The sequence below is a fragment of the Pinus tabuliformis genome, chromosome 4_1 (assembly GCF_031772625.1).
Source record: "Pinus tabuliformis cultivar Carrire ecotype Pingquan chromosome 4_1, CPIR1, whole genome shotgun sequence".
In the NCBI taxonomy this organism is placed as follows: domain Eukaryota; kingdom Viridiplantae; phylum Streptophyta; class Pinopsida; order Pinales; family Pinaceae; genus Pinus; species Pinus tabuliformis.
This window is the reverse complement of record NC_142303.1, coordinates 454,437,888-454,454,425: the sequence shown is the minus strand read 5'-3', so window position 1 is coordinate 454,454,425 and position 16,538 is coordinate 454,437,888. Positions and strand designations below refer to the sequence as shown.

The 16,538-nt window shown below is 39.9% G+C and overlaps 1 pseudogene; it reads right to left on the bottom strand.

Annotated features, from left to right (window-relative positions):
• Positions 1-3,832: 3,832 nt before the first annotated feature.
• On the bottom strand, positions 3,833-4,613 carry LOC149176324 (NDR1/HIN1-like protein 6; annotated as a pseudogene).
• Between the last annotated feature and the right edge of the window lie 11,925 nt (positions 4,614-16,538).

Here is a 16,538-nt window from a genome sequence, read left to right as displayed (position 1 = left end):
AAAATAAATATAATTTTATAACAGTAATCAAAATTACATGTTTACATAGTAATATTTACATAATTGTGATTTTTGAGTTCTCTCAAATTAAGTGAGATTACAACCAATCTAAATCCATTTTTAATTATAAAAAAATGAATAATTCAAAACATTCAATCTCTCTTCATGCTTAATAAAATTATATTTAATATGGATTTATATTAGGAGTTTCATGTGCCATACATAAACTCAACTTGAAACTTAGAGTTTCATATTTCCCAAATGCTCTTATAATTAGAGAACTCATTCTACATCCCACTATAGAATAATTTGTAACATTGTCATCGTCTCCTTCTTAATGCTTACTTATATCAATAAAAAAATTACAAGTAAATAAATAATATTCTCAATTGTCTTTGATAAATGAAATAATAATTGGAAACATGTGTGGTTGCACTCAAGGAGATATAGTAATGATCTAGTTGATCATCCACACATAAATAGATCAAAGTCCACGCTCACATCATTCTTTCAAAAAAGTTGAATCCCCCAATTGGATTTAGAGGGTTCCATTCTATAAATACACACACACATCCACCAACATAGATCCATCTTAACCTATAATGAAGTTAATCCATAAATGTATTCATTTCCTCAAATTATTACATTGTTAAAAAGGCTTGCATCTCAAAGGATTCGATCCTCTTGTTAAGATGGATCTAGGGAGATGTTATCCAAATTTCTCCTCCTTTTATTTGTGTGTAGCTTATATGTTTAACTTCACCCTTCTTTATTCATGTATTCAACCTATGAATTGGAGGGCCCTCTAAATAACTCTACGTAAAGAATGAAAAAATCTTTGAAGTAATAAACAACTATAGTTAGTTGGTTATTAATTTATCTCATGTCTTTTTATATTATATACATATCAAATTTGATTCCTCCTTAAAGATAACCATCATTCTTCCCAACCACTCAAGTTAATATTTCTTCCAAACCACCCAAGTTAATATTGAATAGGCATACAAATATATATATTTGTTTTTAATTGTAAATTAAGGTTGACATTGTAATATTTTATTTAAGCAATTTAAATGTTGTTTGTCATTTATACTTAGAGCCCAACAGGATTACAAATCTCCCTCATGTTGACTTATGAAAAGTGGCTCTGACTCTACTCTAGAGGCTAAGATATTTGATTTTGTTTCTTGCTTAGTAAATCCATAGTTAAGATGAATCTATTCAAATGGGCTTATCTCTAACTTGGATGCGTTTTATGTGTCCTAAAATGAATCTGACTCTCTATGATGCAAAGAGAGACTCATTTTATAACCCATTACAAAAGATATTGTAATATCTATCTGCTATGTAATGTTCACTTGCATGAAGAAAAATAAAAATAAAAATATTTCCTCTCATCATTGATAATTTAAAAAATAACAATAAAATCTTATCAACCTAGTATAGAAGAGATTGTAACATCCATCTCCTATGTAATGCTCACATGCATTAAGAAAAATAAAAATAAAAATATTTGCACTTCTTCTTTGATAAGTTAAAAGTAAAGTTTCTCATGCATATTGAATGATGGAATTTTAAAGTTAGAAATTTTCTCCCAAGAGTTTATCTTATTTTAATACAATCCAAATACTCACTCATAATTTTGAAAAAATGAGTAGATAAAGGGGGAACATTGCCTCCACCAAAAAAAATAGATCCACTTAAAGGATGAGTTTGTCCACTTAGCTAACTAGTGAGAAGTGGAAATGCTTTTCTAAATGGATAATATTTTTGTTTAAAGTCATAATTTCATTTAATAGATGTAAACTTTGTACTTAACTATTTTGACTACTTATTAACTCACTCCAAAGAGTGAATTAACTAGTGAGAAGTGGAATTTTTTTTCTAAATGAATAAGAATTTTGTTTAAATAATATTTTTGTTTAAAGTCATAATTTCATTTAATAGATGTAAACTTTGTACTTAACTATTTTGACTACTTATTAACTCACTCCAAAGAGTGAATTAACTAGTGAGAAGTGGAAATTCTTTTCTAAATGGATAAGAATTTTGTTTAAAGTTATAATTTCTTTTAAAAGATAAAAACTTTGTATTTTAGTAATTTGACAATTTATTATCTAACTCGATGAATGACTTTAATGAGAAGTGGAAATTCTTTTCTAAATAAGTAAAAAACTTGTTTAAAATTATAATTTCATTTAATAGAATAAAACTTTGTACTTGGCCATTTATTAAGTCACTCAAGTGAGTGAATTAGCCTTATTTTCTAAATAAATAAAAAATTTGTTTAAAATTATAATTTTATTTAATAAACAAAACTTTATATTTTAATCTATTCATTTGATTTAAGAAAATATATCTCTATATATATTACTTTTGAAAAATTTAACCCATTTTAAAATAACTATAAAAACTTGAGGTTATCCGTAGATCCAATCCACTATTAAAACAATAAAAACTTTGCGGTTATGTCAAAATCAGGTGAGGACCAGAACACGCCAGCAACCTGTAGAACCGTTGCGGAACTGGAGATTTTGAGGCTTAGTTCAAGGGAATCCGGATCCTATTGAAGGTGTAGTATTTTTCAGTGTCTTTTCTTGCAAAATGGGAATAGAAATCTGTAATTGTTGCTTTACTCAGGCAGTTTAGTTTACTTGCAAAAAGGGAACGGAAATCTTGAAATGTTGCCTTACTGAGGATGCGCATGTATTCTGTGATCCATAGTGTGTAAATTTAATTTTTTTTTTTGCTCAGTTTTCACTGCTTTAAATTTTTCTTTTCCAACTTTTTAATGTCAAAGATGTGCATGTATTCTGTGATCCATAGATCCAATCCCCTATTAAAACAATAACTTTTCTCTTAGAAATTAACAACATTTTAATAACAAAACAAAATTCAAAACTATTAAGGAATCCAATTCCTCCCAATGCAATTATTTTCTTCGAATTTTACAATATTAAAATAAAAATAGTTTACATTTCAAAGTATCTGATCCTTCTTTAAAGTTTACAATATTAAGATGAAAATTGTTTGCATTTCAAGGTGTTTGATCCTCTTCAAAATAGACTTTAGCATATATTATTGATTTTTTTTTTTTTGGTTTTTAAATGTGCGCAGCCTATGAGTTTGAGGGCACCCTCTTTTCTTCTTGTATGCAACCTATGAGTTTGAGGCTATGTGATTTGTGTACATATTAATAGAATTCCTTCCATAGTTTTCGTTTATGTACAGTTTGGTTATTGTAGCTTATAACTGCATTAAGCAGGGTTTGGTGGGTGCTTCACTATTAGTTGGAGGATGCCTTCATTCAGAGGAATTCCTTTATACTATACATTCATGCTAGCAGCTACCATGGTTTGAAAAAACTGTGTGCGACGAAGCCCAAAATCCTAAAGTCAAACCCTCAAACTTTCCATGGGAAAATTTAAATATTTAGACTGACAGTAATGGCTCAAACAATTACTCTACATCCAATCTCATTCTAAAATATTCCTAAAATATACCATCTTTAGTTGTAAATTTCACCAACATACCCACAAAATACTAACTCATCCGTGAGAGCAAGGAAAGAACGATAGAGAGTAAAGAATCCAATTATATTTTGGAAATACTAAAACATGTCTACATAAAAACAGGGCCACACTATTAAAAATAATATGTCTACCAACTGAAAGTTTGCAGTTAATATTTTATATGGAGTCTGAACAAAACAAATTGTATATCAAAAAAATATATCTGCAGTCGTAGCATCTATATGGTCCTATCACAAAAACACTTAACCCTAACCGTGCCATAACCATGAATTCAATGCATCCTAAGTCGCGCGCAATCCTCACAGCTTCACCCGCACCTTGGAATTCTTAACAGTCACTGTGGCCTTGGCATCGAGCTGGTCGACGATAAGGTCCCATCGCGCGCGAACTGTTATCTTCCATAACTTCAACTTCCCAACCTTTATCTTCACGGGAACATCGCCTTCAATTTCAGGGGAATGCCCGCCTGATTTATCTGCGCATTGAGCGTAGACTTCATGGCATTGGTGAGCTTAGCACCGGTCCCACTGAGTTCCACATCCAACAAAGTGGTGTTCTTGTGGCCCTGGTAGAATACCAGCAGGAAGCCTGTGCAAGGCTCCGAGCCTGAATACAAAACTGCGAGGGGGCTGTTGTGGAGATAATATATACCGATCCTATTGTCGAGATTTCGGGCCTTTATTTTCACATCGAATTGGAAATTTGTACTGAAATCGACGGGGTTGATGGTGAAATTAGTAATATGGATGTTGTCGACAGATTATTTGGGGATCTTGGGCTGGAAGACCAAGTACAGCGTGCCATAGGCGAGCGCGATTAAAAGCCAAATGGTGCAACACAAGCAGCGGCAACAGGAGCACTGGTGCTTGGGAGGTGGTGACAAGTATCTGGGATGCTCTCTTCTGGAGATAACTTGGTCCTTTGGAATCTTTAACTCTCAGCAGGATCGACTCCGCCCTTCTCAAACGAAAGATTGCTGGAATTGGGCGCCAATGGAGCGCTCAGCTTCTTGTTTACATATTCGCCTACATCCTTCTCGACATCTACAGTCATCGAGTAGATTCTCTGTTGATCTGCCATCATGGCACCCGGCCCCGAGCTGCGAAAAAGCGATATGAACCGACTTAGGCCGACCAGATTTGATCCTGGGAGTTCGTGAAACTTAAAATGGACCGAATTAAGCCGACGAGACTCGATCCTGGGGCTCCCGAAACTTAAAATGAACCGACTTACGCTGACGAGATTCGATCTTGGGGCTCCCGAAAACTTAAAGACCTTCACGCAATGATGGGAATGAATTATGCAGGCGCGAAGCATCCACAAAAGAGATGTTAGTTCACGGCAACCAATATTTCCAATCTGCCTTTTGGAAGGTGAGGGAATGTAGCATAGGTTGCCTGGTGGAAAACTGAGTAAGGAAGTTACCCGCAGCAGTTGGAGCGGTTAGTATCGTGTACCAGTTTCGAACCACGTTCTTATGCATTGTTCTGTGTATGTGCTTCGGCAACAAGCGGGCTGAGGAGACCCTGTTATCTGTACAGGGCATCATGTCGGAGCTCTCCCCGATCAACTGACGTCTAGACGAAGTCTTACCAATTCCAGAGTTCTTCTATCGACGATAATGGGCATGGTTCGCATAGAGGTTTGGGTTTTTGAAGAAAATGAGGGCGGGGTTGATTTTCCAGAACGATTTCAAATTTGAATTTCATTAGCCCGCGCATAATTTAAAAACTTGAGCATATACAATCATGTATGCTCCATGCCATAACCTCCAAAAGCATGGCGTACTGTCAACGCAATTTCTGGGATCCATCATGGATGCATAAGTCATGGTGGATGAATGCGAATACATACAGAGACATCTACACATTCTCTTATTAATCGGAATCTGTTCATCGGGGAAAGGATGCACACGGGTTGACAGCCATGGCATACTGTCACCCTGTACTATACTTGAAGTGTATTAATGAGGCTATAGAGGTGGAAATAGGCCTTGCTATGGCTCCATGTTCAAGCGGAGGATCTGGTTTTCGCTTGTCGAGTATATCTGTTAAATGAACTTTCATGGTGGAATCGCTTGTGGCCATTAAAAAAATTTTAGAACCCCTCAATCCGCACTCTTCATTCAGTTGGAAGAAACCCTTAATCCTCTAGACACCCATCTATGTGAGCAAAATCCTCTAAAGTTATAGGGTCCCAACTGTCAATATCTTCAAGAACTGAATCCCAAAATTCTAGATCCTGCTCCACCGAAATATCTTGGTCTTCAATGCTCGACTCGCCTTTCGAACGGGATGTATAGAACGTCACATTATCTTCTAAAGGCAAACAGGATTCTTTTGCGGTGAACTTGGTCGCGACAGCTTGAACTTGCGACGAATATATAGAAGAGGCATCAGAAATTTTTGGCATGGAGTCCGGAAAATTTAACTTGACCTTGGATCCTCTCAGGCAGTAAACGACAAAGTCGTGGGTGCGGGCAACCTTTTCCAGTGTATCGTAGGAGACCAACCAAATTCTGCCCTTGGAATTGGGCATGTGAACTTTTGACACCCATTTCCCCATTTTCTAATTCAAATTCCATTTAGATCTTACGACTTCAGCGAGCGGTTTACGGGCATGTTGTGGCTGGTTTGATTTGAAGAGTGTCTAGCCATGCCTGGTTTTGAGAAGATATCAGGAATTGAATTCAGAGCATGGTTGTGAAGCTATGTGTTTAAAACAAGGGATTGTGACGGTAATAGGATTTGAACTCGGAACGTATGAAGGTGCCACTGAATATCCATGAATGGATGATTTGACTCTGTTTGTCGTTGCAAGTAGATATATATATATATATATATATATATATATATATAGGAATGTGTGAGGTTTTTGTTTTATACTGCTTACCTCGACATCAACAACATGTAAATTGGAGAGATTTTAGTTTTATACCCTTCGTTTTTCATTTTTCGTGTTTCGTCCACGCTGTCAACAGGAGTGGGCCTGTCATTCCCCCAGGCTGGCGGTAGTCTTTCAACCGCACTTGGCGAGTTTGCGGCACCACCGAACACTTTCTTTTCACCAATACTTATGTTCGTCGACTACGCCGAACCACTTATCCTACTTAGTTTGTGTTTCGCAACCAAGTATTATTAATGTTTCCTTTATACCAATGAACACCCATACACATTCATTATCATCAGCAATTATAAACGAAGAACACAATTGCACCATATAAAGGGAGGGGCAACAGCCTGAACAATGAGTCTGGACGAATAATGTTATACAATATTTCATTGTTACAAAGCTTACAAGTATACTTGGGAAACACCACGTTTCATACTTAGCCAAAGTTACAACTTCTCGCACCTCTGTGTGATAACCAAGATTCTTTGCCCAAGTCGGACGGGCGCGCCCTCACACGAGCTGCCTTTCGCACTTCACAACCGAACCCTGTCTTCGTGCACGACGGGTGGGTGACTCCACCAAGTCACCAAGACACCCTTCGTTTACTTCCGCACGGTGGGCGGGCGACCTCATCCAAGTCCCCTTCTCCACCTCCGTGTGTGCCTTCACACAATGGGCAGGCGCTCACCTGAGCTGCCGAAGAACCCATGCCAAGTCGTCACACAAACCAGGTGCCCATGCCTTTGTTCAACCGTCGGGCGCTCCTTCGCACAACCGGGCACCCACACCCATGCACGCCCTACTCTTCGACCAGCGGGCGCTCCTCGCCTTACGCCTTCGTTCACCTGATACACCGTACATTCAACCCGTGTAACCTCGCCCAAGACTTGGGCACATCCGGCTACACTAAACCTGCACCTCGTATCTTTTGAACTGTGCCTTTACTCCTTGTTCGAAGTCGAAGATGTGATGATCGAATGCCATCCACGCATCACTAACTTATACGGGTGGCAGGACCAGTTAGTCTACCTGGCCGACTCGTCCTCCATGCTATAACACGCCCCTACTTCATCACAAATGCAAGTCAGCTTTGCTCCAAGGGGTAGGTCGGCCCCGTGGGTAATCAACCATGCTCCCACGCATATAAAACCATCGCTCAACCTTCTTGTGCTCGCATATGTACATGTCTCCATCGCACATCTGTCGTAGAGCCGTTCTTCGCATTTCTCCAACCGCTCGTTCACTGCCGAACGCGGTCGCACCTCTGGCGGAACCGCAGGTCCTAACATCCTCCTCCACCTGAAGTCGTTGTCATCCTAGACAACATACCATCCTGGTAGCCATCCACCAATATCAACAATATCCGTCTCATCCTCAGTCCATGATATCAACTCCTCCACATACTGCAAACATCCCTGCAACATATGTAGAACTCCCATCTCCATCATGTGTCGTCCCATCCTGTGAACTGTCCTCCTTGTCTGCCTGATGCCAGCATCTCTCCATGCACTTCCAGACCCCATGTTTGAACTAGTTGGGTGGCTAATCCAAGTGTCACGCTCAAGCCATGAGAGTGAACATCCTTATGCCTTCACCAGTCTATCTCGGATTCTGCTACATCCTAGACTCACCAAGAATCTCACCCATGCTCAGGTCCATGGAAACTCCATCCCATCTACAACATGTCATGATTCTTGATGCCAAGCCATCCCTGCACCATCTACCATACCTCCTCAACCTGTTTTAAGGACTCACTGCCATGAGCAGCTAACAATGATCCCCATCTTCTTTGTCATCTAAGAAGATTTGGAGGGAGTAGAGCCTGAAGGCTCACCCTCACTAATCATCTCAATCCATCTATTAGGATTCTCTATCTCCATCCTTTGTAGATAAGTGACTCGATCCTCCTCATGGACATTCGGCCTCACATATGCCTCACCATCATTATCATCATCCTCAACCACTTCTAGCCTTCTTGACAAATCCAAGATACTATCAAAAAGTGTCCTGATGATCAATGAATGTTCGGTAAGCTTTGTCTCAACCATAGACAACCGCTTACTCATGTCTTCCATTCGCTTCTCATCCTCCATTTGCATTACTGCCATCTTACAATCAAGCTTTGTCACTCCAATGGTTGGTACACCAATGGGTACATCTTCCCTTCCATCATAAATGTACAGCTTCTTCAAATGTGGAACAATCATAACATCAAATTGTTTCAAGAATTCCATTCCCAGAACAGCTTCATAGTCATCTATCCGCACTATAGTGAAGTTGACCTTCCCTGTCCACTCACCTAGTGTTGTATTCACCTTTTCAGCTACACCAAGAACAAAATCAGGAGGAGAATTCACTGCCTTCATCTGTGCCTTTACCGGTACAAATTTCAGCCCAATCCTTCTCGCAGTATCTTCACTCATGAATTTGTGAGTAGCCCCACTATCCACCATAGTGAGTATATCAGCACCCCCAATCTTCATCCGATCATACTCCAAACTGTTCCTCTCAAGATCACTCTGAGACATCACCTTTGTAGCAGTAGCAACACCAAGTATCTGCATCATCCCCACAAAAGCTTCTTCATTCTTCACATTAGATTGTGCAATCGCAGCCACTTTCGGTCTAGAAGGACAATTCTTCACTGTATGCGGTTCAACACAGATCCAACACTTCAAGGTTTTCTTCGTCTTCGACTTATCATGCAATTTCGAAGCATCATCCTTCTTCTTTTCTTTCGACTTATTGGACTTCTTCTTCTTATCATCAGAAGTCTCATCATACTGCTCCACCAACCTGTCCACAGCAACAAAAGCTTCCTCAAGTGTTTTTATCTTCTACCTCTTCACTTCATTGCATGCCCAAGGTTTCAATCCAATAATGAAGTTGAACACCTTGTCCCTCTCCGCCATGTTAGGAAGTTCCAGAACCACACTTGCAAACTCCCGCTAATATGTCTGTAGGTTCTCCATCTGCTTCATGAACTTAATCTTCATCCTTCCTTCCCATGTTTCATCTTGAGGACTGAAATGGGTCTGCAAAGCTTTCTTCATCTCATCCCACGAAGTAATGTCACTAGCACTGCCATTGGCAATTTGATCCTTCCTCCTTCGCCACCACATCTTAGCATCCTTTGTCAAGAACTGAGCAGCTACCTTCACCTTCGTCTCATCATCAGTTAGACCCAAGCGTTCCAAGTATTGCTCCATGTCCCATAGAAAGTTGCAAAGAGTCTTTGCACTCCTTGTACCATCATAAGATTCTGGTTCCTTGACTTTCACATGAGGCACTCCTCCACCTGAGTTACGCCTCACGGCCTTCTTCAACACCGCGATCTCATCTCTGGCTTCGTCAAGAGATTTCTGCAAGTTCACGATCTCTACCAAGCCTTGGTCTCTTTCCTCTTCAATCTCCTTGACCCTTACTTCAAGTTGTGTGCACATAAGATCAATGTACTTGTGTTGAGTTCGGAGTTCCTCGAGCTCTTCCCTCATCTTTGAATTGGCCTCTTGATCTCTCTCGACCAAGTCCTTCTTCTTAGTCTAGAAAGCCTCTAAGTCCTCCATCTTTTCCAACACTTTTTCCATGAATGCCATAGTAGCATCCTTCGCATTGTGACTAGACCCAACCTTAGATTCAGCTGCCATTGCTAACAGCTTCCTTCTTCTTTGCGATCTAGTTTCCACCATCCAACAGCTTCACCAAGTTGCCTGCAACCATGAACCAGCCCTTGTTTCACTTGTTTGTGAAACAACTTCCTTCACCTGCAAGTACCTGCTTCCACTGTCATCAACTATCAAGTGTTTACACACCTACTTCACCTAGCTTCCTGCAAGACTCCTCCAAGTCTTCAGACTAGCTCTGATACCAACTATCACACCCCCAGGCTGGCGGTAGTCTTTCAACCGCGCTTGGCGAGGTGCGGCACCATTGAACACTGTCTTTTCACCAATACTTATGTTCGTGGACTACGCCTAACCACTTATCCTACTTAGTTTGTGTTTCGCAACCAAGTATTATTAATGTTTCCTTTATACCAATGAACACCCATACACATTCATTATCATCAGCAATTATAAACAAAGAACACAATTGCACAATATAAAGGGAGGGGTAACTCCCTGAACAATGAGTCTGCCCGAATAATATATTATACAATATTTCAATGTTACAAAGCTTACAAGTATACTTGGGAAACACCAAGTTTCATACTTAACCAAAATTACAACTTCTCACACCTATATGTGATAACCAAGATTCTTTGCCGAAGACTGGCGGGTGCGCCCTCACATGCGCTGCCTTCCGCACTTCACAATTGAACCTTGTCTTCGTGCACGATGGGCGGGTGACTCCACCAAGACACCCTTCGTTTACTTCCGCACGGTGGGCGGGTGACCTCACCCAAGTCCCCTTCTCCACCTCCGTGTTTGCCTTCACACAATGGGCGGGCGCTCACCCGAGCTACCCAAGAACCCATGCCAAGTCGTCGCACAAACTGGGCGCCCACGCCTTTATTCAACCGCCGGGCGCTCCTTTGCACAACCGGGCGCCCACACCCATGCATGCCCTACTCTTCGACCAGCGGGCGCTCCTGGCCCTACGCCTTCATTCACCCGATACACCGTGCATTCAACCCATGTAACCTCGCCCAAGACTTGGGCGCATCCGGCTACACTAAACCTGCACCTCGTATCTCTTGAACTGCACCTTTACTCCTTGTTCGAAGTCGAAGATGTGATGATCGTATGCCATCCACGCATCACTAACTTATATGGGTGGCAAGGCGAGTTAATCTACCCAGCCGACTCGTCCTCCACGCTATAACACGCCCCTACTCCATCGCAAATGCAAGTCAGATTTGCTCCAAGTGGTAGGTCGGCCCCGTGGGTAATCAACCATGCTCCCATGCCTATAAAACCGTCGCTCAACCTTCTTGTGCTCACATATGTACATGTCTCCATCACACATCCGTCGTAGAGCTATTCTTCGCATTTCTCCAACCGCTCGTTCGCTACAAAACGCGGTCGCACATCGGGTGAAACCGCAGGTCCTAACAGGGCCCATCTCCAAAATGAATTTTTCTTTGTCTCAACTCTCTATCGATGTCTCCATCCCCATCATTTTCGTCATCATCATCCGCGAAGAGTTTTGTTTTCCACCATCCGGTGTCAAACTCGAAGGGACAACTCCTCTACCTGGGTCTTCAATGGTTGCATTTCAAATTTGCACATGTGCTGAATCAAATTTTAAATATTGAATTTGAAATTTATGGACCGGTCAAGTCATTGTACAAATCGACGATTTTAGCAATCTATTGTTTAAAAATTCCTTGTAGATTCAAACTACAAATTGTAATATGCTAAAATAATTGACTTGAATATGCTCTACTCATCATCAGAAACAAGAAACGATCAATGAAACCACTAAGAATATAAGAAAAAGAATTCAATCACATAACACAATGATTTTATGGGAAAAACCACAACCAAAAGTCCTTGTTATATGTATATTACATTAATCATAAAATATGAGAATATTACAATGCTTTTCTCAAGCTCGAGCAACCTTTGCACTATCTCTATCTATTTCACTACTTCTCGAACAAGCTCAAGCTAATACTTAGCCAATTCTGCTACCTTCCAAGCTCATATTTCTTTGCGTTGTTCCCTTGGGAATTAGCCCATATGTAATTGGGAATCCCACAATTATGAATTGCGCAATCCTCATAGGCCTTCCTCCGATTGTAAGCACTACCTGTATAATTTGGATGATTATACCACTGATAGTACACTGTCCCTAAACTCCAATCTCAACTGGGTCTTTCTTTGATATTGTTATAGCTCCATATCTCACTCTTATGGTTTATGATGCTGCACTCATGGCCTAGGACAACCCCTCCTTCCAGACCTGGCCCTAAAATTTAAAAAATAGTGTTTTATCCCTTATACGCGACATTGCCCTGAGTTAAACGCGTGTATACACGGGTATGTGTATACCCAACCCGCGTATATGTATTAAAACACTTAAAAAAAATATAAAACTCCTTAATTTCTAGCGGAGATCGCGGGTTTTACCTGCTGATCACCTGTTAGTGCTCGTGGCCCAACTGTTCCCAACCAACTCCCAACTAAAAAACTACTTTGGGAGAGGTATAAAAAAACCTCAAAGGGAATGCCTAAAGGAGGAGAGAAGAGAGAGAAAGGTTATTATGCTGAGATTTTTCCCCTGACCAGGTCTGAAGTCCCTTGCGCCTTCTGCACTTCCCCCATTTGTACAGGAAACCCTTGTTTCCTTCTGTGTTGATGTTCATCCACTACTTATGACAATCATGGAGTAAGTCATGGAAGGAGTTTGTCTACCCGGCCGACTCGTCCTCCACGCTATAACATGCCCCTACTCCATCGCAAATGCAAGTCAGATTTGCTCCAAGTGGTAGGTCGGCCCTGTGGGTAATCAACCATGCTCCCATGCATATAAAACCATCGCTCAACCTTCTTGTGCTCGCATATGTACATGTCTCCATCACACATCCGTCGTAGAGCTGTTCTTCGCATTTCTCCAACCGCTCGTTCGGTACCAAACGCGGTCGCACATCGGGTGAAACCGCAGGTCCTAACAGGGCCCATCTCCAAAATGAATTTTTCTTTGTCTCAACTCTCTATCGATGTCTCCATCCCCATCATTTTCGTCATCATCATCCGCGAAGAGTTTTGTTTTCCACCATCCAGTGTCAAACTCGAAGGGACAACTCCTCTACTTGGGTCTTCAATGGTTGCATTTCAAATTTGCACATGTGCTGAATCAAATTTTAAATATTGAATTTGAAATTTATGGACCGGTCAAGTCATTGTACAAGTCGACGATTTTAGCAATCTATTGTTTAAAAATTCCTTGTAGATTCAAACTACAAATTGTAATATGCTAAAACAATTGACTTGAATATGCTCTACTCATCATCAGAAACAAGAAACGATCAATGAAACCACTAAGAATATAAGAAAAAGAATTCAATCACATAACACAATGATTTTATGGGAAAAACCACAACCAAAAGTCCTTGTTATATGTATATTACATTAATCATAAAATATGAGAATATTACAATGCTTTTCTCAAGCTCGAGCAACCTTTGCACTATCTCTATCTATTTCACTACTTCTCGAACAAGCTCAAGCTAATACTTAGCCAATTCTGCTACTTGCCAAGCTCATATTTCTTTGCGTTGTTCCCTTGGGAATTAGCCCATATGTAATTGGGAATCCCACAATTATGAATTGCGCAATCCTCATAGGCCTTCCTCCGATTGCAAGCACTACCTGTATAATTTGGATGATTATACCACTGATAGTACACTGTCCCTAAACTCCAATCTCAATTGGGTCTTTCTCTGATATTGTTATAGCTCCAGATCTCACTCTTATGGTTTGTGATGCTGCACTCATGGCCTAGGACAACCCCTCCTTCCAGACCTGGCCCTAAAATTTAAAAAAAAGTGTTTTATCCCTTATACGCGACATTGCCCTGAGTTAAACACGTGTATACACGGGTATGTGTATACCCAACCCGCGTATATGTATTAAAACACTTTAAAAAATATAAAACTCCTTAATTTCTGGTGGAGATCGCGGGTTTTACCTGCTGATCACCTGTTAGTGCCCGTGGCCCAACTGTTCCCAACCAACTCCCAACTAAAAAACTACTTTGGGAGAGGTATAAAAAGACCTCAAAGGGAATGCCTAAAGGAGGAGAGAAGAGAGAGAAAGGTTATTATGCTGAGATTTTTCCCCTGACCAGGTCTGAAGTCCCTTACACCTTCTGTACTTCCCCCATTTGTACAGGAAACCCTTGTTTCCTTCTGTGTTGATGTTCATCCACTACTTATGACAATCATGGAGTAAGTCATGGAAGGAGTTTGTTAAAGGCTTGAGGCTGGAACGGATCCGGAAGGAAGCTTTGCTTGGAGCCTGCTAAAGGTGACTCAGGTGAAATTATTCCTTTTCTGTACTTTATTTGTCTATAATAAAAGAAACACATGTCTTGGTTCCTGATATGAATCTTCTTTATGTTTATGGTATTCATGTTAGAATTCATATGTGAATGGTTGTTTATATTTCATAAATAACTACCTTTCTTTATAACATGAAGATGGTTTCTTTATAAGTTTTTGTCCATATACTGTTGTGTTCTTTGGAATTTGTTGTTTTGCCGGACAAAGGAGCAAGAGGAACTTGAAGAAGGGTTTGGACCCTTGAGGACCTTCTCAAACGTAGGACCTAAGGTACGTTCCCTTATCCTAGAATTTGCTTATAATAGCATAATGGCTGTGTGAATGTGTGTTTCTCTGTATAGACAATTTTCAGTCTGCTAGGGTTTCAACCCAAAAAGCCCTAGGGGAACATTTCCCTCAACAGAATTGGCGACTCCACTGGGGACAACACTCTTGTTGTTCCTAGTTTGGGTGTTTTCAAGCCAATCAGGGCTCAGCTGCCTGTTTGCTTGCTGTTGTTGTCTGGTCTGTTTTTGAACTTTAAGTTTTGCCAGTTTCTTCAATTTGTTTTTTATTTTTCTTGAAACCTTTTATATACGTTGTTTTTCTTAGTTACAGAAGCGTATATACGCATGTTTCTTTAAGTGAACCCGCGTATACGCAGGTTTCCTTAGTTACAGTCACGTATACACGCAATATGTACACCAGTACAGTCGCGTATATCTTGCAATTTTCAAGATTTTTAAATCTTTTTATCTCTAAAGGTCTGTCTAGTGGTTTGATTCAGTCTGAAACAGACACTTTCCAGTATCATTTGTTTATTTTACAGCAATCATCTTGTTCCAAATTCTCTCTGGTTGTAAGGGGCATTGGTCTTGTTTTTGTTGTTGCATGCGTCATCCTTTCTTGTTTAAGCACGCAAGATTTCTTGTTGGAATCTTGGCTGCTCTGATTCATCAGGGCAGAAAGATTGGTCTCAGTCTTTGTGTTAATCTTTCTTTCGGTGACTTTTTGTTTGCTTGACAAAACCACTTTTTGTGACCATCCACTTCTTTGTTTCATGAAAGTTGTTGATTGATACTTTCTTGAAATTTGTCTTTTTGATCTTTTTGGTTTTTGTTGCCAAAGCTTTCATCGCTGCTTTTGATTGATAAGAGCATCCTTAAACACATTTCTTTTTGTTGAGTTTTCGTCCATTGTGTGGTGTAAACTTGCAAAAGTGTTTGTTGCCTATTCTTCAATCACAAAGTTTCAGTTTTGTTGAGAGCATTTTTGAAAAGACTTTTTTGTTGTTGCTTTGAAGAAAACTTTTTGAAAAACTTCGTTTTGCTTTCTTGAACTTGGTTTTCATTTGGTTTCCTTTTAGTGAATGAAAGTGCTTTATGTTTGTCTTGAAACTTGTTTTTAGTGTTTAGACGAAATGAATGGTAACATCTCATATTCCATCTAGACATTTTAAGTGGCAAAATAGAAATTGATAAGCAAGCAACTTTCATTTCTTGTCTTTAGAGTAGTTTTGAATCTTGCATCAGCATATATTTGTGCATTAGGATAGATTTGCATATCTTTTTAGGCATATATAGCTTTGTTAACTTTTGTGAGTGTGAAGCATGAATTAACGAAAAGAAAAGAAAATTTTGTTTTATTTGAAGTTCCTCTGAACCCTATAGAAATTGCTTTTCATCGAAAAACGAAAACAAGTTCATGTGCATGTAGTTAGGTTTTTATTAATTTCTTTTGCATCAAAAAACACCACTAGTTTCACTTCCGTTACCCTGTGACTTAAAGAACAGCCTATTTTAAAATTAAGCGCTAACTAAAATTCACTAAAACTTTTTGTTTAAGTCAGTTACACTAGCAAGTTTAGGATTTTAGGGCCTTGGATTAGGCGAGTGGAGAGTTAACTCTCCAAGTCCATTTAAATGTCAAACGTAGGAGTCTGAATAACGAGTGAAAATCCAATAGTGTTAGGAAGACCAGGAAAGCTCCGGATATGGGAGTTAAGCACGAGGGTCTGTGAAGACAGGGAAGAGAGATACCCCCTCTCCTACTTGTCCGAACTTACCTCACGACTGTTCCGCCTGGCTTCTACGACGAGTTGGTATCCATAGTTGCTACTCCTAGGG